Source organism: Protopterus annectens, chromosome 5.part0, assembly GCF_019279795.1.
Source record: "Protopterus annectens isolate FY-2018-M chromosome 5.part0, PAN1.0, whole genome shotgun sequence".
In the NCBI taxonomy this organism is placed as follows: domain Eukaryota; kingdom Metazoa; phylum Chordata; order Ceratodontiformes; family Protopteridae; genus Protopterus; species Protopterus annectens.
This window is the reverse complement of record NC_056735.1, coordinates 1,006,778,748-1,006,802,982: the sequence shown is the minus strand read 5'-3', so window position 1 is coordinate 1,006,802,982 and position 24,235 is coordinate 1,006,778,748.

The following is a 24,235-nucleotide window of genomic DNA, read 5'->3' as shown; positions in this document are numbered from 1 at the left end:
ACAACAGTTAAGTACAGCAAGAGCATACAGACTACTGATACTTAATCACTCCAAAAGCTTCTCTTGGAAGCTAGTAGACTTGTATAGGTTTCAGGCTTTGTACTGCTTACCAGTAGGTTACCTACAGGAAAGATGAGACACAAGCACAGATGGGAACATGCCTGCAACAATGCCATACCAACTTGCATGTGTCAGCCTAAGGCTTTGGAATGCTGGGCAAGGCTATTGGCGACCCCATGGTGCCGTTTTTAGGCAGGTGTCAGGTGAATCTCACCTCCGTGAACTACACAATAGAGGAATCAATAAGGGTTAGGCTACTCAACACCAGGGGTAGTACTCACAACATGCACGCACTCACAGCACCCCTCAGTATGGACAATATCAACATCTGTTCTGTGACTGGGACCTGCATAAGGCTCCTGTGAGCACACCGGCACTACCAGATTACAACCCATAACACACATTTCAGCCACTGAACATGGATTGGCACAGACATGGAGGGGGTGTATCCATATTCATCGAGGATATCTACACCTCCAAGTTTGTGCGGCAGCATGATACCTCTGTGATCATCCATGTGCAGCTAACCTCAGCCATGACTGCAATGCAAACTGTGGGCTGCTACAGATAATCCTCCATGACCCAGGAGCACCACTACAACTATCTGTAGACAGTGGTAAACATGACAGTCCTACCAGACACCCTGTTATTGGTCAATGTCGGCTACCCTACACTTAACTGGATAACCTACTTGAGTATTCACTTCCAGGCCCAGCTCTTCCTGGGATTTATCACCTCACATGGCCTGTATCAGTTGGTAGATGGAATAACGAGAGGTGAAAACATACTAGAAGTAATCACTGATGTGCAACAGGTGCACTACAGCAGAGGTAAACCGGTCACTGTTTAGATCTGACCATGAACTATTCACTGATGATTTCCACTCCCAACCATCTCCCCCACCCAAGGAACACACAGTGAATACCTTTCCTACAGCTAAATTCACAGTACTAATGACAGAGGTGGGAGGGTTCGCAATCACCATGCTCAGGGATGACACTGCTCAAGATACAGACAGAATTATAAATGCACTCTATAAGCACCTACAAAGATGTACGGGTCGTGCCATGATTGGTAAACCAGGACTTGCTACTCCTACACAAGGACACTAGTCTGCTGGACCCCTGCAATATATAGGCAATACAACAGAAGTAGGAAAGTAGTCCAGAACAACAACAAATCCCAAGACATGCAGACATCTGTGACCAGTATTAATAAGACACTTATGTTACCCATGAAATCATCCAAGGCTGACATCCACAGGTAAATAGGCATGGATTTGGAAGATGACCACAAAGGCTTCTTTGGCTACATCAACGATTTATGCAGTAACACACATATTTGCACTATGCTGGTGCAATATTGCACTGAATATACTGACCCTACTGATATCACCAACACACTTGATGATACATTCGGTGCAAGCTTCACCCCCTACAGGGCCCACAACAATACCCAAAATGTACAGTATCCCAGACATCAGAGACATACAGGTGGTAATGGCCCTTTCAAATGGCATGACAGAGCGTCAATGGAGGCAGATGGTGTCCCAGACTGCATCCTGCAGACACTACAAGACAAAGTGACCCCCCCCCCGCCTAATATAGCAATTCAACATCAGCCTCCACACAGGCTACATGCCCATTCAATGGTGCATGGCAAGAGTTATTCCACTCCACCAAGGTGGTGACACAACTGACCATGGTAACTACCACCCCATAAGCCTGAGTAGCCTGATCTGCACGGCTATGGAGTGCATCGTCATGGCACTCATTAACATAGACAATGGTAACCTCCAGACACTTGACCCAACCCAGGTCAGCTTGATTGAGTGCAGATCATGCCTACTGAACCTGTTTGACATCTTACAGTCACCTAGACTTTAGGTGTGGGTGTGTGATAGTTCACACATACTACCTGGACCTCACCAAGGGTTTTGACACCATTCCCCACTCAGGTATTATTTCTAAACTCACCAGCCAGTACATAGACCCATGCATCACAGTTTGGTTTGCCAACAGGCTTACACACAGAACCCACATGGTAAGCCCTGCAGCCTCCAGGTCCAATTCTTGACCAGTCACAACTGGTGCCCCACAGGACTCAGTCCTGGAACCCCTACTGTTTGCCATATACTTCTCAGAGGTATGGGTTAACACAGGTGGACTACAGCAGACCGTGTTTGGCGATTACTGCAAACTGGGAGCCATAACTGACAGTCCAGCTGTTACAGATGTCCTTAAAGGTGCCTCATATAGACCAACACACGGTGTCAGAGTCATGGCCTCCAGCTAAAGGCCACATACTGCATGATCATTCCATTTTGGGAAACTACACACACACGTATTAACACATGAGTGGCAGACACAATAATTCAGATGATGTAATGGGTATGTGGGGACTTCATTAGATAGTGATCTCTCCTTTGACAATCATATCTGCGAAGTAGTTAGGACATCCCTCTATGTAGGCCATCTGATTACTCAAGGGTTTGCAACTAGACAGACTGAGGTTATTGTGCCCCTTAAGTCAGCACTCATCAACCCCATCATTGAGTATGATAAGTCATTTTAGATGTACCTCAGAAGACATATTCAACAGCTGGAAGGGCCACGAATGTACCTCGCCAAGAAGATTAATGGCCTTAAACATGTGTCCTATGCTGCCAGACTGCATGAACTCTTGCATTACTCAGTGGCATCTTGTTTACTCAGAGATGATATTTGCTGGCCAACAAAGCCGTGTCCAATTCAGACTTAATGTATATGCTCCACCTATGGGAATCCATGTCACAGTGAGCCACACAATGTAATGAGCTACACCTTGCCACAACCATAACTGTAAGATGCTGGAGTGACAGATTCCTGTCACAGGTACTCCCCATGCTTTGGAACTACATCCCTGATTACATTTTACAGAGCCCCTCACAAACACTACAAGGAATCCTTGCAGAGTGGGTGGGGAACAGTGGATACACCCCAGGGATCTCACAATTGTCTCTGCTCCACAGATAGACAGTTAGTTAATCAATGGGGTGGCGACATCAGACACAATTTGGCTAGGCTTAAAAATGGCCTCGGGCAGTTAGCCAAGTACCTACCTATGTTCTGATGAACCTATACATACAGTATCGACACATGCTGATAGCTTAATTTACTGTTCAGGTATTGACTTACCTTGTGCCAATGGCAGTTGTGTGTACAATAGTTGAGGGATGCCTATGTAGGATGCACACAGTAGACCACCTATACATGACAATTTACAGGTGGTCATGTGTGTGTGTGTGTGTGTGTGTGTGTGTGTGTGTGTGTGTGTGTGTGTGTGTGTGTGTGTGTGTGTGTGTGTGTGTGTGTGTGTGTGTGTGTGTGTGTGTGTGTGCGTGTGTGTGTGTGTGCCATCCATGTTTACTGTGTGTGCAGGTGGAGAAGGGTGTCAGTCCATAGGTGCCTACACTGTCAGTGTGTGTGCTATACGTTCCCTCTTTGCCAAAGCATGGGCATACTTGGCACGCCTCCGTCTGCATACTGGGGCTGGCATAGGGTGTTTGTGGTCTGAGTCCCTCTGTGCCTGTGGGGCCCTTGGCAATGGTGGTGGGCTGTGAGGGCCTTCACCAGTCTGTCCCTGCTGCAGCTGTTTCTACAGGATCATATTGTGTAGCATGGCACATACTATGAAAATGTGGGCACACATGCCTGGAGAGTACTGCAAGGCTCCACCAGATATGTCCAAGCAACAAAACCGTGATTTCAGCATCCCAAACACACGTTCTATGGTGATTCTGATTTGTGTGTGTGCCTCATTATGGCGCTCTTGCATGGGTGTTTGTGCATTTCTGATGGGAGTCATCATCCACGGTTACAGTGCATAGCCAGCATCCCCCACCAGGTGGCCATATGGGATGTCCTCCCTGGCAAATACCTGATACAGCTGTGAGGCAAGCCAGATGTGGGAGTCGTGATAGCTTCCAGGGCTGCCAGCACACACATCCATGATAATTCCCTGGGCATTGCACATGACCTGGCAGTTGATGGAGGGGTATCCCTTGCGGTTTATGTATTGCCTACTCTGCTCACCGGGTGGTGACTTGATGTGTATGTGCGTGCAGTCTATTGCACCCAGTACCTCTGGGTAGTCTGCCACACGGTGAAAGAGATGCATATTGCTGGCCAACTCCTCCTGCATTTGGGGGAAGTATATGTGCTCATTGGCATGTGGTAACATGGCATCCAGGAACTGGTGGAGTACCCTGGATGCTGATGCCTGTGAGATCCCCAAGATATCCCCAGTTGGCCTTTGAAAGGTACCTGTGGCTAGTATTCTCAAGCTTACACATACCTTACTGTCCACTGGGATGGGTTCCCCTCTGTTATTTCTGGCTCTGAGGCATGGCCAGCACAGCTCAACAAGTTGCTGTATGGTGTCCCTGTCCATGCTGTAACGCTCTACTATCTCCAGATCATGTAGCCCCTGGCAGGTTACCCTGGGTCTGAACACTCTTCGGTGCCTGAGATGGTTGTCAGCAGCATCCGCCACACCACCTTCAGTCTCCAACACATGATGGTGAATCAAAGCTTTGACAGCCCCTAACATGTGCATATTAAATGTTCCCCGTCTGTATACACCAATGGTGCAGAGTGTCTGGGAATACACAAGTGTGTGTGAGGTGCTTTCACACTTTATACTATTGTGCTATGGATGCTGCTGGTGTAATTGGATGTTTATGTGCAATTCCAGCTGCAGGGTATCTTAATTATGGGTGTTACAGCAGGCACTGCTATTGTGGGACCTTTGGTGTTGAATTACTCTTGGCTACCATGATTCATCTATTGCCCTTTACTTCACTTTTCAACCCAATTCCTCTCCCATTGTCAGGCATGCATCCAGCTGCCGGCTTTCTTGTTTTGTACTTTCCCAACCCAGGATTGTGTTGCAAAATGTGTTATGTACCTGATCTACTGCAAGTTTGCTTTGTTCTGCTGTGACAGTTCTCTTTTCTTTGCAGTATGGCACCTCCCCTTTCCTGTTCTGCAGGTAGCTGCTAGCAGCCTTTTTAGCTGTTGTCAGTGGCCCACTATGGGTTCCTAGGTGTTAATTACTCATTTGTACTCCAATTACCATGCTGCAGCATTTCCTTATTTTTTTCCCGTATCCTTCCTGTTTCAGCTCTGGTGCGTGCCGCGCACAGCCGTTTACTGGGTTTCGAGCATGTTTTCATCCACGTTCACATGATCATTCGGTTACCTTGTGTGCTCTCAGCTAAGCAAAGCTATGGCTACTTCAACACACCCCTATCCTGCAGCTTTGCTTAGCAACAGGCAAACCAGATTAGCAATGCTCCAATGTGCTTACAGCTAAGGTGGCACACCCCTCTCTTGATGTCATCTTTATCTCCAGGCCACACCTCGGTGTTGTACCACTGCACTGTGAGGTACATCCTTACGCTGGCGGGGATTTTGTGATTCAGTATTACTCCTCTCATTTACATGGCATTACCTACTAATTCCTAGTTACCATGCAGTACACTGTCACAGCCCCTTAGCAACCCTTGTGCCATGGTGTGGTGTGGTGTAGCATGTGTGCCATTGACTATTATGGGAAATTCATGAAATATGTTACATTGCAGTTTTATTCCATATAATTATATTTTCATTGTGATCCCGTTTGCGCACCGATGCCCTGTGATTTAACTTTGTGTTAGTGTGGGCATGACATTAAATGTTCTTTTTTATATGTTGTGCATGTTTTTTTATGCCAGTGGCTATATATTTAGCCATTGGCATATATTAACAGTGTAATACGTGCGTTTGGTCTGCTGTCATGGCTCCGATTTTATGTTTGAAAAATGTAAACCGTTTTTTTTTTTTTGGTTTACATTTCTGCATGCTTACACTATGCCTGCACCACTTCCTGATTCGCTATATACCTTCATTTGCATACTATGCTGCTGCACATGGGGTAATTAGCATACATGCGCTGGGAGCTGTGCGGGCGTGGTGTACGCAGGTAGTGCACATGGAAACAGCTCGTACCTGAATCGCTTGGCAGCCATATTTGGTGTTAGATCAATGACGCTACTCCTGCGCCTGGCGCAAGCTTCATGAATCCCGGGGTATGTTTATTTATACAAGCAGGCATTCTAGTTAGTCATGGTATTTTTTTAAAGGTTATTTCAGATTTTTATATAAAAAAAACATTATGATCAGATATAGGGTAGAGGACAATCTTAAATTTTAATATTTTTGAAATTGTATCTTGAGATATTAATAGTTCTAGTTTGAGTACCATAATTAAAAGGACAATGAGTAAAGTTTAAAGATCCTTTGTCTCTCATACTAAATGTATCTTTTAGATTAAGAATCTCTATACAGGTTTTAAAGGCTTTAGTGGTAGAAGTCAGTCTCACTTCTCTCCTAGTACTATGTCTAAATGATTTAGTATACAATTGAAATCACCACCCAATATTAAATAGACTTTAAAATCGGTGATTATGATATCCAGACTTTTTTTTTTAGTTAAATTTTGACCCATTCCAGGAAACCAATAATGATTTATTAGGGTTCACATTCTATTGTTATAATTTTTTTACAATGAGAGAAAACAGACTTTTTTGAGCTTTGTATTTGTAAATGATTTTTGGTGTCAATAGATTATTTTTCCACAATATTATAACTCCTCTAATTTTACTTTTGAATGCACAGTGTGCCAAGATTTTACATTTATTAGGATTTTTTCCATTTCATTTTCATTTCTTCTCTTTCCCACTTCCTTTTGCCTCTTTTTCCTTTCTTTTTTTTCTTCTCCCTCATAGTCCCTTACATTTCTTCATTACCAAGATAAAAACATAGAACTGGTGCTGTGGTTTGGCAAGACATCCAGCATAAGGACTTTTATTTGGTATCTCAGTTATGTGTATCTTATATATAATCTCTAAGATACTTTTTCCCTTATGTTTTTTTGTTTCCTTTTTTTCGTCACTTCTTTTCCTTCATTGAATATACATGTATAGACTGCACAGAAATTCATTAAATATTATAGAATGTTTAGAATATCAACAGAACAACTGAAATACAGAGGACTGATTAAAGTTCATATTACGTCCAGTATTATTTAGTTATATTTGTTAATGAATGTAAGTTAAGTGTTGGTCTTTTATTCCAATGCTGAAGATGAAATCTCCCCACACCTCAAAAATAGACTACATTTCTTAAGATACAGCCCATCTAATAATATTGAAGAAACCAAAAGGAGCAACTAGGCTGATGCAGAGTCACAAGTATAAATGAAAAGCGAAATCCTCAGGTTAAAATCCAAATGAAAGGCAAAATCCTCAGGTTAAAATCCAACTTTAATTCCACTGCAGGTCAGATAAGCGCTTTCACTCATTCATTTGAGCTTCATCAGATCATGTAACAGAGACCTTCAAGTACATAGGCTACATTTATACAGTTAAAACATCTCCTATTGGCCTATCAAGAGCTGCTTCTTGTTTACATATTCATGAGTTAATCTAAGCTTAAAAATATATGCACATATAAACATGCTGAGATGTATAAAATGACAAAGTAAATATAAAAAACATATAAAAACTCTCCATGAACACTCAAGATGCTCTAATAAATATGTATATATAGATATATATGTCAAAAGAAATATATTTAAGGGGTAAAACATATATGTTCCATCATTTATTATAAAATCTACAAACATTCCTCCGTTTGTTTAACATAGGTTTAATGGAGGCTCTCTCATTGAGACCTAAACCCTTATCTGCTCTCAATCTAACTATCCACATACTCTCCTTGCTCTCAGTATGGTTCCTGATGTCACCTCCTCGTATACTGGGTTTAATATTCTCAAGAGCTCTAAATAAAAAATAATGTTCAGGACCTGCTTGGGCTACGTGCTTAGCTAAGGCATTGTGAGGTGAAGCCTTCCTAATGTGGTAAAGATGTTCTCTTATCCTGTCTTTAAAACGACGATTGGTTTTGCCAACATAAAATGCATCACATATTTGGCACACTGCCAAATAAACTATATGAGTAGTATCACAGGTAGCTACAGCACGTATGTTAAAGTTAGTGTACATGTCAGGATGTTAAAAAAATGGACTGGGGTCAAGAGAATTACAATAATTACAGCGTCCACATGGTTTTGTGTGTTCAAGAGGCATTGACCATCCGTCCCTTTTTGAATAGCATAGCATTCTCCTTAAATTTAATTTATTCTTATATAAGAAAGATGGTTTAGTCCCCACAAGTTTACCGATGGTGTCATCAGTACAGAGAATAGGCCATTGTTTCGTAATAATATTCTTGATTGCTGGACAATCAGTACTATATGGTAAAGAAACCCTTACATGAGTTGGTCTATCATCTCTACCATTGTCTATTGTAATGGATCCACCAGTAATAACTGGTCCAAAATAAGGGGCTGCTCTGTTCAGTCTAAGTTTATTGACATCTAAGAGGTTGGACTCTTCATCTGTGGCATTTAGCCTAGAGGTTCCCATCCCCTGGCCTCTAATGATATTCTTAAAAATATGCTGTGGGTGCATACTATCACGCTGTAATAGAGTATTAAAATAGCAAGGTTTCCTATAGACACCTGTATTAAACCACATGCTAACTTTTCTATATACAAGTCTAGAAATTCTATCTTCTCTCTAGAGTGATTCATACTGAAGGTTAAATAGCCAGTGAGGTTGTTCAATGTAGTATGGAACACAGTTTGTTCCCATCTAATAATATGTTTATAGCCTGTAACAGGTCTATTAATAAATCTAAAGACTATGCTATGATAAGTTTACAATAGGGATCCACTGAAATATTGTTTGGGACATAAATTATACTAATAGAAGTAGTATTTTCAAAATACAAGTATGCCATATATGTTGAAATGTCAACCTATTTACAAATATATAGGGATTCTTGTAGTCAATGCTTACAAAACACTGAGACAAAGAGGCTATCATTTATTTACAAATCTACTCATAAAAAAAAAAGAAAATACACGCCATCCTTGATGTCTACCGCCTTGGTATAATTTTTGTAATCTAGTTCAAAATTTTGTGTTTGGAGGCACACACGTTTAGTTCTCAAATCTTAGAGTCCCTCCATCAAGCAGAAACAGTACTACATAGAATCCTGAGTCATAAAATGTTCCCATCAACTAGTTTAAGTTGTTGATAGTCCAGGTGGATGCAAAGGACCCCATAGCACCCATCAGCAGACATGGTAGTTTCTCCATCATCCCAATCCTTCCCCTGCGATACAAGCCTCACCTCATAACTTCCCTGAAATGTATCCATCTGCTCAGTGGAATGAACACAGGTCATAAACAATCAAATAAATAATACAAATGTATCTGAATATACTGAATGGTCTACATATGGCACATGTTGAATAAATGCTAAATCCTGCCAACTGATAATTTATAAACAAGTTAAATCCATTCGAGAAATTAAGTTAATTAATTACATTGACAGGATTCCTATTTCTTTCTCTGGGATATTTTAGCAAAATAACTATAAATGTTATCATTATGGTACTCTCCGATTAAAATAGGTTATTTGCTTTCTTGTATTAGAGGAGGGAATATATAGATTTGTATAAAATCCCCTAGCCAATATTACAATGAGCTTTGTCTGGGAACAGAGATGTAGATATGTGATGTTATGGTAAGAGTGAAGTGTCAAAACACAAATATAAGAAAAAATGTGGAAAATATTAAGTACTCGACCCTTGCTCACAGTTGGTATGTCTTGATTAGAATGACAGAGAGAAAGAGGTATCGGTAAACAACAGATGTAAACAACTGGACATAATGCTGTTATTCTTTCATGACCACCATGTTCCTCATTTTGTTCCAGTGATGCCAAAGCACTCACTCAAGAGGCCTTGCACTAGACGTGGGAAGAACTAGACTGTGAGCAAAGCACTCACTCAAGAGGCCTTGCACTAGACGTGGGAAGAACTAGACTGTGAGCAAAGCACTCACTCAAGAGGCCTTGCACTAGATGTGGGAAGAACTAGACTGTGAGAAACACTTTACAGTGCTAAAATGTAATGTGACAGGCGAGTCAGGGCAAATCATAACATTATAACCAAACAACTGAAAAACTATTAAAAATTCCAATCAAGTTTTTCTCTTCCCCTTCTTTTTCATCCCCATCCTCTTTTGAATTACCCCAGTAATTTCTACTTTGAAAGAGATAATAAACCATTTGCCCAGCAAAATCAACCAAGCATAAAACAACATGTTCAGTATTATGTCTCAAAACATCTAATATGAAAGTTGTAAAAATGTTAACTCTGTGATATATATTTAACATTTTAATAGAACTAGTGCAAATAACCTTGGCATTTATAATATATTATTTGTATTTAAAGGAAAGTATTGAATACATTTTTGGTAGAACCCTCTTCCCTTTTAAGTACATAAGTACAGTACCTGACGGTAATAAATTGGATTTTCATATTTCTGTCTTGTTTCTTTGTTTTCCATTTACCTTTCTTCCCACCTCTCCTTGTTATATTATGTTATGTCCCAATATGTTTTATAACATATTGGGTGAGAGACCTGGGCACACAGGTTGACAGCAACCTTACCTTTGACCACCATGTTTTCACAGTGGTAAGAAGGGCATTCTATATTGCTCATCTCATAAGTAAAGGCATTGCCGCCAGAAAAAAATAAGTTATCACTTCCCTGTACTCTTCCTTATTCAGGCAAATAATTGAGTACAACTCCCCATTTGGTATGTACCTTTCTAAACACCTGCAGCAACTGGAGAAACAAAAAAAGGTCCTCATAAGGAAAATTCAAGGTCTTCACCATTTGTCCACGGGAGTTGTCTGAAATCATTGTCACTTTATTCTGTTTCATACAGACTACTCAGAGGTGATCTCTCCCTTGCATATAAGGTGATCTCTGACCCTGCATGGCTGGAATTGCTTCATATCTGAAAGCCAAATGGTACATGAATTAGTCTAAAGACCTTAACCTGGTATGTGACATTAATAAAACCTGGAGGGACAGATTTGTCTCACAGAGGTTACCACACCTTTGGAACAGACTTCCACTTCATGTCAAACAGAGCACCTCAATGGCCCTCTTCAAACACAATCTGGGCAATTGGATGGGTGACCGTAAATACAACATGGGGGTTCCACCTGTGTCCCACTTAGGGGCAATAGGTGCTGATTGTGGAAATAGGGGTAAGAATTTAGCTAGGCTTATAAGGGCATAGGGCCATTCGCCTAGCAACTAGTAACTTCCTGTGATCTATAATAGTTATTTTAGTAAGACAGGATAAATAAATTAGAATATTTCACTTCAGTCTGGAATTCTTTGAAGGTTTTGTGCTAGAATTCATGGATGTTTCTGTTTTCTTCTTCTTCATGTCATTGCAGGAAATCATCTCAGAAGATCTCTTCAGTGTAGCTGAAGTTCAGTCTGTACCTTCTGCAGTAAGGAGGAAATGATTGTTTTTTTTTACAAAGGCAGAAGCTTCTTCAAGGTTGTTATATATTCTGATGCCACTGTTTAGATGGATTGTTACTCTTGCTGGGAAGATTATCTGCATTATGAGGCCATTTTGTTTTAGAGTTTTAAGTAGGAGCAAGCATTTTTTTCTAATTTCTATAGTTATGACTGAGTAATTGTTATGAAATTGTATATATTATGCTGTCCAAATCTCAGTGCAGCCTTTTACAGTACTGTTTGAAGTATCAATTCTTTACCTAGAAATGAAGGGAATTTTATTACTATGGATCTTGGAGAAGATGAGGAAGACGACATAAGTTTGCCTATACCTATATGTGCCCTTTCAATGCCATATGAGAACCCTTTTTGTAGATTTATCGTTTTGGGATCCAGGATGTTAAAAAAGTTATTATATCTTCTCTTTCTGTTCTTTTTTGTTTTCAGTGATAACTCTTGTAGTGTAGAACATACTTGTTGCAAGCTCTTTTAGTGAAGAGTCGATATGAAAATGCTTTGAGCTGCTCATTTTTTCAGTAAACCAGAAATTCTCCAAGATGTTTTGACAGGAAAATGTTTAAGAAATATCAAATATTTGCTAATAAGTAAGTCCAAACTCTCGTAATGTAATTTACATAGAAACTTTTAATTTTATAGAAATTTTCCCATGGTAATATTTTTTTCCTATTTATTTTGTAATAGCTGCAGAGCTCTGCAAAGGTCCTACTTTCACTTAACCATCTACACTCTTCTCCCTGAAGGACTTTTTAAATACACAGTGTAAGACATTTGAATGTGGCTTAGTGTACAATGTGGTGGTAGCGTGTGTCCACAGTCCTTGCTTTTTTTTTAAAGAGCAAGGCCTCTATCTTTATTAAATATTTGCATGTGATAAAAAGAATGATTATTTGTGAGCACAAGGTAGTAACTACACTGACTGGGGATAGCAAGTACTATGAGACTGGCTATAGAAAAGAAACAAGTAGGTTGAAACTCCATTTCAATCCAGACATTCTGAAAATGAATTGGAATTATATAGAATATTATATGAATTTTTATAAAACCTTTCAGCTATCTAGTAGATAACTAGCATCTGTCTTCAAACTAGCATGTCTTCTCTCTTCATAACAGTACCGCTACTGGCTTGCTGAATTTTGTTGATACTGTCGACACCGATAGGGATACTGGAAGCCAAGACTATACCAACTTCCTAGATTTATCAAAACATTTTGATACTGTCTCCCACCTGAAATTCTTACATAAGTTCTAATCCTTATGACCCACTGATTCTTCACTTCAATGGTTCCTTAGCTACTTCTCAAGTAGAGTGCAATCAGTGAAATAATTCTCTACCTTCCTGGCAGTAACTACTGGTGTCCCACAAGGACCTATATTAGGCTCCATACTTCTCAAAATATTCATCAATGACCTCTACCTTGCTACAAAAAATGTTACTTTAGTTCACTATGCCATGCTTGAAGATTGGATGGGAGAAAGGAAATTCACCCCGGCATCATGTCAGTCACCCTGCTATATAGTGTGCGAAGAAATAGCCAGGTAATTGTTATGGCTAGGCTTGTATAGGCCCTAGGGCTGATAGCCTAGTACCAACCTATGAACCTATGAACCAATGAGTCTACCCTAATCTCCTCTGATAAATCTATCTCTGTTGACTCCAAGACCTTACACAACAATCCTTCTTATCAATTGAAACATGACTAAATGATTCGCAACTGCTACTAAACCCTAAAAAATGAATTTGCTGCTCTTATCTTAAACCACATTTCTAACAAAAGAACAGTATTCACTAGCATCTCTGCCAACAACTCAGTGATTGAACAAATAAACAACACAGGGGTAATCCTAGACGCCCAGTTGAAATTCATTGACCATGTATCACAAGTGGTTATAAAAAGAAAAATCTCATAAAAAACAATGTACTTTATAAATAGTAAAAACCTACCACATAGAGAACCAGAAGACATGTCATCTGTACTTTCTTACTACTATCTCTCCTCTATGCAGCCCCAGTCTTCAATAACCTATAAGGTTTCATAATAATCCAGACAAGAATAACAATATAATAAAATAAAATAGTCAAACTTCAGTAAACTGCAACAAAAGAACACAGCATGGCCTTGATCTCAGAAAATTGGGCTGGTTACAACTACTACATCACCTAACTCTTTATACTACGCAGACTTCTCTATAAGCCAAGAAATGCCCAGCCCTTAATAACTTATTACAAAACAACTCCCACAGTTTAATTTTGTGCACTAAAGAAAAAAATCAGTGATCATAAACAAATCATCAAATACCAGTGACTCTCTATATTTGAATAGTGTAACTAAACTGTAGAACAACTTCCCACTACCACTGAAATCCATTCAGAATGCACACTCATTTAAAACACTAAAACTTCACATATCAAATCAATGGAACTGGTCCTGTATATCTTCAGAATAAATGGCATTGCTATCTTCAGTTTACCATATTGTCAAACTATTTTTCTTCATTCAGAATCATATGCCCCACAGCCAGTCTTCATCAGAACCTCAACGATACACATAGTTTTGTGAAAATGCTAACCCACCCCACCGCTATATTTCTAATATAGCCTCATGACTATATATATATATATATATATATATATATATATATATATATATATATATATATATATATATATATATATATATATAAATCTATATATATATATATATATATATATATATATATATATATATATATATATATATATATATATATATATATACACATTTATGCATCTATCCATCCACAACCCCTTTTTCCCCAGTGACAATCATCTAGAGCCAATGTTCACACTACCAAGTGGCTATCCCTGCCACAGATGTTCTTCCATATCACACACTCACATCCAGTTTAGCTTGTCAAAGTCACCTACTGCATGTCTTTAGAAAGTAGGAGGAAACTAGAGCAGCCAGAGGAAACCCACATGAACACAGGGAGGACATGCAGACTCTGCAGAGAAGGTGCCCCAGGTGAGAATCAAACTGGATAATCTCTTGTTGTGAGGTGACAATGCTATCCTCTTTACCACCCTGATGCACGCACACACACACACACACACACACACACACACACACACACACACACACACACACACACACACACACACACACACACACACACACACACACACGCAGACACACACACACACACATATCTATAAAGAGAGAGCGAGAGCAAGCAATATATAGAAAACTCAAGAACTAACCAACAACAACTTGGGAGGAAGCCAAAGGTACTCAGACAGTTTGAAAATGACAGCAATTAAACTTCTCTCACAAGAATAACTACTAAAAATTTCAAGCTGGTCCCAATGCCTGTCTAACAAAGAAAAATAACTCAGTTACAGCTTAAACACCCAAAACATAGTTCTACCAATCGAAAGAAGCAATTTATTCTCTTCTACAGTCATACCTCTCAACTGCTAATTATCACAGCATGTCCAGATTTTTGCCTCATATTCTTGGTCTGTTTCTCATAAAATGTGTGGTTTTCTGGCAAATCGGTAAGTACTGAATTCACAGACATTTCAGTTTTAGACTTCATATCCTTCAGAAAATGCATGGTAAAACAGAACCTTTTTATTCTAGCAACTTACTAAGTTTATAAGAGCAATACTGAAAATTTGTCCCTATTATTGGGCCTTTGTTCATAGGTTCATAGGTTCATAGGTTCATAGGTTCATACTAGGCTATCTGCCCTAGGGCATTTATAAGCCTAGCCAGAGTGTGTTTGGCTTTCGCCACCCATTTTAAATTAATTTTGCTATGCTCTTTTTCGAGGTTAGTATACTGTGCCTCTGTCTAACAGTGACACAGAAGTGATACCCGGGGTAAACCTACGATCTCCCATCCACTCATCAAGATTTCTCTTGGAGAGACAATGAGGGACTCTGCCTAACCTGGACTGGGATTTTATTCCAGAGTCAAGGGAGCCTCTGGGTTATGAATCTGTCCCTCCAGCATGTCCTATTTATTTCAGTGCTGAGGTTCAAGTCTCTCGAGCGTAGCTCGATGGGATTTGGATTTTCTGAGGTGCAGCATGTCCATTAATTCCGGGTTGGACATGGCTTTATACGTCAGGCACAGATCGCCTCTGAGCAGGCGGTATGCCACTGAGTAGAGCTGGGGTTTCTTTAACCGGGCAGCATATGGCATCTGTTTGAGCCCTTTGATCCTCTTGGTGAGGTACTTTTGGGGTCTTTCCAGTTGCTGCAGGTGTCTGGTAAGGTACATCCCAAAAGGGAAATTGTACTCAATTATGGGCCTGATGAGGGATGAGTAAAGAGGCATGATGACCTCCCCTGATCTAGATGTGAATCCCTTCATGATTAGGTGGGCTATATAAAATGTTTTTCTAACCACTTTGGCCACGTGGTTGTCAAATGAAAGATTGCTATCAACTTGGGTCCTCAGGTCCCTAATTACTTCTTCTGTACTTAATGGATTACCACCTATGTGGTAATTTGTGGGCACTTTGTTTTTGCCAAAGGGGATGACTATACACTTTTTGGCGTTTAGCTTGAGGCCATGGCTCTGGCACCAGTTGTCTGTTTCTATGAGGCCCTTTTGGAGGATGCTTGTGTCGGCTGTAGAGTCGATTATGGCACCCAGTTTGCAGTCATCTGCGAACATGGTCAGCCACCGTCCTTCCATGTTGGCCTGTACCTCCGAGAAATATATACCGAACAAGAGAGGTTCCAGGACTGAGCCTTGTGGGACGCCACTTGTAACTGGTTTGGAGTCTGACATGGCTCCAGCAATTCTAACCATGTGGGTTCTGTCCTTGAGCCAGTTTGCAACCCATCTAGTGACATAGGGGTTTATATTTAAGCTGGTGAGCTTATCTATAATGCCCGAGTGGGGTATTGTATCGAAGGCTTTTGCGAGGTCCAGGTAGGCTGTGTGGACCACCTTCCCCTCGTCAATGGCCTTGGTGACTGTTTCAAAGAAATCAACCAGGTTTAAGAGGCAGGATCTGCCCTTAACAAAGCCGAACTGGGTAGGATCCAGTATCTGTAGGTCCCCAATATCTTTATTTTTGAGGTCCATGATGATCCTTTCCATAGCTTTGTAGACCAGGCTAGTCAGGCTTATGGGGCAATAGTTTCCAGGATCCGTTGAGGCACCAACTTTGTGGAGAGGGACCACTGTTGCTGTACGCCACTCTTTGGGTACATATCCTGTAGTAAGGCTGAGATTGAACAGTAGTTTTATATTTGGGTTTAGCTCTTCTTGGAGTTCATGTAGGATGCAGCCCGGGACACCGTCTGGTCCCATTGATGCTGTGTTTTTTGCTTTGGAGAGGGCAGCTCTTACCTGAGCATCTGAGATGTCAGGGGGGCAGCACTCTGCTGGGATAGATATTTGCCCTTTTGGTGGGGAGGGGGAGGTTTGTGCTGAACCTGTCAGCTAGGATGTTGGCAATGTCTGTGGGTTTGGTGTATTTTTTGTCATTTTGGACTAATTCTGAGCAAATCTGGGAATTCCCACCCAGGTTCCTAACATAACTGAAGAAAGCCTTGTGATTATCCTTGGTGTCCTGTGCAGTTTTTCTCTCGAAGCTGGCCTTAGACGATTTTATGAGTGCCCATAGTTTTTTGCTAATACTGATCAGAGATGCCTTCCCTTTTTGGGATTTTGCTCTATCATGTAGTAGCTTCCTCCTTCTATTGTATAGTTTGTTTATGGCTGGGGTCCACCAGACAGGACGTCTGCCTTTGGAGGATTGGGTCTTGGTTTTATTTGGGATTGCATGATCCATGCATTCCTGAAGGTGTTCATAGAATGCGTTTATAAAGGATTCTGCGGTCTGGGCTATATTTTCCACAGGCCTGCGGGCTTTGAAGGATTCCACCTCGGTTTTGAGGAGTGTGAAATTTGCTTTAGAGAAGTTTTTCACTGTGGTTTTCAGGGCAAGGGGTGGAGTCGGGATGTGAATATCCAGTGAGATTAGTTTATGGTCTGATCATACCAGTGAGGGATACACTTCTGGTCTGGAGCATAGAGTCCCCATGTTGGTGATGATCAGGTCCAATATGTTTTCCCCTCTTGTGGGAGTGGTAACAAGTTGTTCCATAACATTTGAGTTTATAAATTCTAGGAACCTTTGGGCTAGGGTGTTGGAGCTAGAGTAATGCTCCCAGTCTATGTTTGGGTAGTTGAAGTCGCTCTATATAATGGTGTTTGGAGAGACCTTCATATTTTCCAGTGTTCTCAGGAAGGCTGAGTGGGGTTCCTGGGTTTGGGAGGGTGGTCTGTAGCAGGCTATAAACTGGAAGGCAGTTTTACCCACTGTTAGTTGCACATGGATAGTCTCTGATGCTTCGTGCCGTGTCACCAACCTGGAGGTGTGGGTATCTTTGACAAATATTGATATTCCCCCTCCTTTTGTGGTACGGTCCAAGTTTGGGGGCCGAAAAGCATCGTATGAGGTATAACCTGGTAGTGCTGGGGTGCTCTCGGGAGCCTTGAACCAGGTTTCTGTTACTGCACAGATATCGATGTTCTCCATGCTAAGGAGAGTTTCGAGTGCGTGCATCTTGAGGTTTAGATTTCTGGCATTGAGTAGCATTACTCTTAGTTTTTTATCCCTTGTGATACCTATGGAGGTGGGTTTGTCTTTTGAGCCTTGCCTAAAAAAGGCACTATGGGGTAGCAAGAGCCTTTGCCAATATCTGAAAGCCCAGGGGTGACAGGTGCAAGCCGTCCCTAGCAAAGCATCGTGGCTTGTCGAGCATGTCATCCCAGGCTGACAGGCATTGGATCCCCTTTGAATGACACCAATACTTAAGCCAATTGTTGAAATTGATCATCTTGTCTTCATATTGTGGCATCATTCTTGGTGAGGGTAAGATGCTACTCAAGGTCAGGGTCATAATCTATGTCTCTTTTCATGTAGTCCAGGGAGGTACGTCTCAGGTCATTCACACCAGCATGGACAATGATTGAGTCATATTTGTACTTGCCTTGGAGTGTCCTGAGTGCTTGTGTTATGTGGCGGATCCTAGTGCCCGACAGGCAGCTTACCGTGACCTTCTCCTTGTTCAGCCTGGTGAGAGGGACATCAGCGTGCCTGACAATAGAGTCGCCTATTACAAGTGTATCAGGTGTGTTGTTTAGCATTAAGGGCTGTGACTGTTCAGCACACTGGCTTTATGAGCTATGTGTTGCACGTGTTTTGTTTTGGGATAGTGGTTGCTTGGATGTCTGCTTTGGAGGTCTCTGCTGCTTAGGCAGATTTTTATTTAGAGCCTCCGAGTATGTTTTTGTGTGTTTATTTGTTTGGTTTGCTGTCATGGTAGGTCTATGTGAGACTGGAATTGTAGTGAGTGTGGTTTCCTTCTCCTCCTGACTGGTTTCGCCAGTACTGAGTTGAGAGAGCTTAGCCTCCAGTATGGCTATATGGTTGCATCTTTCACATGTGTTGGAATTTGTTGGGAGGAGGAGAGGGTTGTCTGTGTACATGAGGCAGTTGTAACATTGCCTCAAGATTCCCAGATTCACCAGCTGGACCAGAGAGGAGATTGACAACTGACCTTTGGACATGCTAGAATAGTATTGGGAATTCCTTTATAATTGAAAAAAAGGGCCAATGGGGAACAAGGTACTCAAGGGGAGTTTGTGAGGGTGTAGTGCTTTTAATATTTTAGTGCTGACTTATATAATTGCTTTAGTGAGCAAGTGCCAGGTAACTTAAATGCAATGTGTTACAGGTAACTTAAATGCAAAAACGACTAACAGTAACTTTCTTTCAAGTGAAACAAGGAAATAAGTACAGTAAGCAATGCAGATATCACTAGGGATCCACAGAAGTGCTGAAAAGCCATGTTTTAGGTGGAATTAGCATTTCAGGGAAATAACAAGCAAACAAACAAGCATACAAATAAAGCTAGATTCAGCAGGCCTGGATCTAGTCTATGCTACAGCAAACAAGGTGTACCAGTTTCAGTAAGAAACAGTTCAAATATGCAGGCACTATAAGCCTTTAACCAGAAATTCCCAGCTCAGAAGGGCAGAGTCCAGCCTCTCCTCCCACAAGAGTGCAGACCATGAACCTTCTCAATGTAAAATAACTGGTGTGAAGCCCAAGTGCTTAAATCAGACACTGAGCCCTCAATCAGCAGTTCCCAACTTAGAAGGATGTAAGCTACCTGTTCTGCCACTACAGTGCAGACCACAAACCTTCTTAATGTAAAACAACTGGCCTGAAGCCCAAGTGCTTAAACCAGAATTAATACACTTTTAGAATAACAGACACTGAGCCCTCATTCAGCAGTTCCCAACTTAGAAGGATGTAAGCTACCAGTCTTGCCATCACAGTGCAGGCCACAAACCTTGTCCACCAACTATTTCTGGCTTTGTCCAGATTTCTTGTGCTGAGAGGTTGAGAGGTATGTCTACAGTTTCTGGAAGTTTGTCTTAAGTTGGTCTTATGACCGCTATAGTCATACTTAGCTGAGAGTTTTATCAGTCATATGAAAACTCCTCTAACCACCTCCTGCTAGACTGTGCATGCAAATGTGCACTTGATTTATTAACTTTTCTTGATTTCTGTGCTGCTACTGACAGAGGTAATTTAAGTTTGCAGTATACAAAACTAGTGCCATATTGAAAACATTCAGCTACACTTTCTTTTCCCAAATGGTTGTATGTCTAATTTTAAAATATTTGAAGAACATTTGGATACCATACTTCAGCAGATAACATATTGGTATTGTTATAACTTATAGCCATCTTAAACTCAGCTGATCAAATCGTGAGATAATGCTAGATTGACAATGCTGGGGGACACCACTGGTCATCCTTCCCAAACTCCATTCAACTGACAATATGCTGACATTTACACTTCAGGCACTGTATATTCTCAGGTCAGTTTATTGTAGTTACACACAGGGCATCTACTTACCTAGATTCACGCAGGGCAACTAGTACCTAGTTGCACACAGGACAGCTAGTTTGCAATGAGATGCACTGCTCCCAGCATTGCAAACCAGATACTTCTGACATTACTTTATATTCTCATTGCAACCATTGAACCAATAAAAAGGGCTTGTTGCCATAGACGAGAACTTTCCCACTATCTCTCTTACCAGCTTGGTGGTTGATATGGACATCCTGAGGCAATGTGGAAATTGTCTCACATTTACTGACAATCAGCTAATTCTCAAACAAACTGATATAGTATCTGAGAGATGTATTTACAGAATGTCATTGGAGGCAAAGCTCTCACATAATAGCACTCCTAAAGTCAATCAGGTTGCCAGTAGTAGATATGCAGGACCCATCTCAAAAACTTCAAAGCAGACACAAAGAACCACAAATGCTGAGGCACTTTAATGTAATTTTCCTAAACCCCAAAGACTCCCAAGATGAAGTACGCATAGCAAATACCTTCAACAGCCCCAAATTCAGTCATTCAAAACAACACCCACATCGACACATCTCATTGATTCAGTACTTCTAAGCCCATAAGGCAAGCCACCACACAATCCAACATTTTGGTCATTAAAGTCTCCATTGTGAGACACACTGATGTGCCTCTCACCAGTCTGAGTAAGAAAATGTCACAGTCAGTTGCTTATCAGGTGCCAAGGCTCTGCCACATTATGCATACACTCAGGTCATTGGACACATTTGGTGGCACAGTGGTAGTGTTGTCACCTCACAGCAAGAGATTTTTCAGTTCAATTCTTGGCTGTGGTGCCTTCTGTGTGGCATCTGTATGTCCTTCCCGTGTTCACATTGGTTTCTTCTGGGTGCTTCCATTTCCTCCCACATTTCCAAAGATATGCAGCGAGTGGATTAGACACTCTAAATTGGCTATAAGTGTGACTGTGCATGCAAATGTGTAGTGCTGAAGAAGTACTGCTGCAGGACTAGTCACCCGGTGTTCTAACCCCATGTCCAAAAATGGGAAAAAGGGTTTGCCAATATATGGAGTTCATTGGACCACAAATACCAGAATAACTCTGTCATTGTTCATATGGATGTAAATGACCTGAGACATACCTTCCTAGACTATATGAAGAGAGACTTTCAGAATATGTGCCCCAGGCTGGTGGGAGCCTAGCACTGAGCAGCATTTTACCTTCTCCAAGGATGATCCCACAATACAAATAGAAGATGACTGCCTTTAATAATTGGTGTCTTTCGTCTCTGGTGTCATTCTAAGGGGGTGCAATATTTATCAGCATGGAAGGAGATGGTCAACAGACCATGGTGCTTTGCCATGGATGGTCTGTATCTCTCCTGTCTAGGCTTTCAAATATTAGCTAAAACATTGTCATACCCCATAATGCCTTTTAGTCAGTGCTAAACTGAAAGCACTTCTGACATAACAAATCAAAGCCAAGGAAGTCTAAAGTTGTTACTGCTTAATGTTAGGAGTCTAAACAAGAAACTCTACTCCCTAGAAGCTCTACTCACCCTGTGATGATATCTATGCGATAACTGAGAAATAGTTTAGAGCCAAAGAAAACATACCGGCAGTGCAAGGCTATAATGCAGTCAACACATTTAGACCAGCTACTATACAGATGGGGAATAAAGGTGGAGGTGTCTCAGTTTGCATGAAAAATAAATTTCAAAGCTGATCAAACAGGACAATGCACTTGAACTTCTCCATGTTCAAATCACCACAGGCAAAATCCCATATTAAGTCCTTGCAAGCTAAAGGTCCCCCTCTATGACCCAAGAAACCCATAACAAGTATTTAATCTTATTGGAAACACTTACCACAACCCCAATACCATTTTCATGGATTACTTTAATTACCTCAGTATTAGCTGGGAATCATATGTAACACCAACTATGCAGAAACAGAGATTCCTGGATTTTGTAAGCACAAACTCCCTGAACTTGATTACCAGCATGCTAACCAAGGGTGCAAACATACTGGATCTGGTCCTCACTAATATGGGAGATTGCTGCACACCCCCTAGTCCAATGTCTTCTCTAGCAAGGTAAGATCATAAAATGGTCTCCTTTGAAGTAAAACTAAATCCCAGAACCCCAGATAACTCTGGAATCTTCAGGAACTATTCTAAGGCTAACTTCCTAATATTAGCTGATAACCTGGCAAAATTTCAAACCCCATAAACTCTGAGAAAATTGCTGCCTGTGTAGAACTGTTCATAGAAACTCTATACAATAATGATAATAGCTGCAAAGTGGCAGCAGTACCCACATGGAAGAAGTACAGAACTAACTAAAAAACAACCCACTCTGGTGGAAACACAACATCAACAGGCTGTATAACAGAAAGAAGAAAATTGTTGCAAAAATTAGGAAGTGTTCCACATTTCAGGATAAAATCACTCTCATCAAACTAAATAAACAACTCAGATGACAAATATAGTCTGCCAACAACAGATTTGAGTTAAATTTGGCCTCCCAGGCCAAGGACAACCACTAAGCATCCTTTAGCTATGTGCAACCTCAAAGTCAATGCACAATTGTGTGCAGAGCTTATTGTTAATGAAACCACCTATAATGAGCAAGAAAATATAACAAACCTACTAGCTGACAAATTCAGATATAACTTTACCCTTTGTCCCCCCAATATCCAGTCAGGAAATGCCATCAAATATACTCCCTCCAACTATCACTAGGGAGCAGATCCTCTAAGCCAAGAACATTGCATCAGTGGTTCCAGACAATATCCAATGACGCCATCTAAATAGCATTAAACATGATCTATCAGGTCCTCTGGAATTGCTACTTAACTGAAGTCTCCAAACAGTCTTCAAGCCTCAGGAATGGAGAACAACAACAATCATCCGTCTGTACAAAGGTGGGTAATCTACAGACCCCTAAGTGTCACTAGTCTCATATGCAAAGCTGTGGAAATGGTCAATAATGATATAGGAAACCACCAGACACTGGAACCAATGCTGTTTCATTTTGTCAAGGGCAGGTCATGCCTACTCAACCCAGTGGACTTCTTTGAGAAGGTCACTAAAGCAATGGATGAGGGTCACACTGTTCACACTGCCTGTCTTGACTTGGCCAAGGCATTTGACAAAATGCTGCTCTTGGGCATTGTTGGCAAACTCAACAGGTTAGGTATAAACCTTTATGTCTCCTGGTGAATAAACAGCTGGCTCAAGGACAGGACCCAGGAAATTAGAACTGGGGAGTCCCTCTCCACAGAGAGGATGGTCACAAGAAGAGTCCCTCAGTGTTCAGTGCTGAGACCTTTCATTTTTGTCATTTACTTCTCTGAAGTCATGGCCAGTGTCAATGGCCTATGACTTACAAAATAGTCAGATGATTGTAAATTAGCAGCAGTCACAGAATCCCCCACTGACAAATGTTCTCAAGTAAGTGCTGACAGACAAGTGACTGGTGTCAGAGCCATGGACTAAAACTAAATGCAAAGAAATTCATAATAGTATCCTTTGTGACTTCATCCACCCCGGTGACTATCATATTGACAACATACCCCTAAGAGATGACCAAGTAGTGAGGGACTTGGGGACACACATAGACAGTAATCTAGCGTTTGACCATTACTTGTCTAGACAGAGGAGGAAATCATTGTATATTCTGCAATTTATAAATAAAGGTATGGTATCTAGGTCCAAGGATGTCATTGGTCCACTGTGTATGGCATTCATCAGACTTGTCATTGAGTACAATGT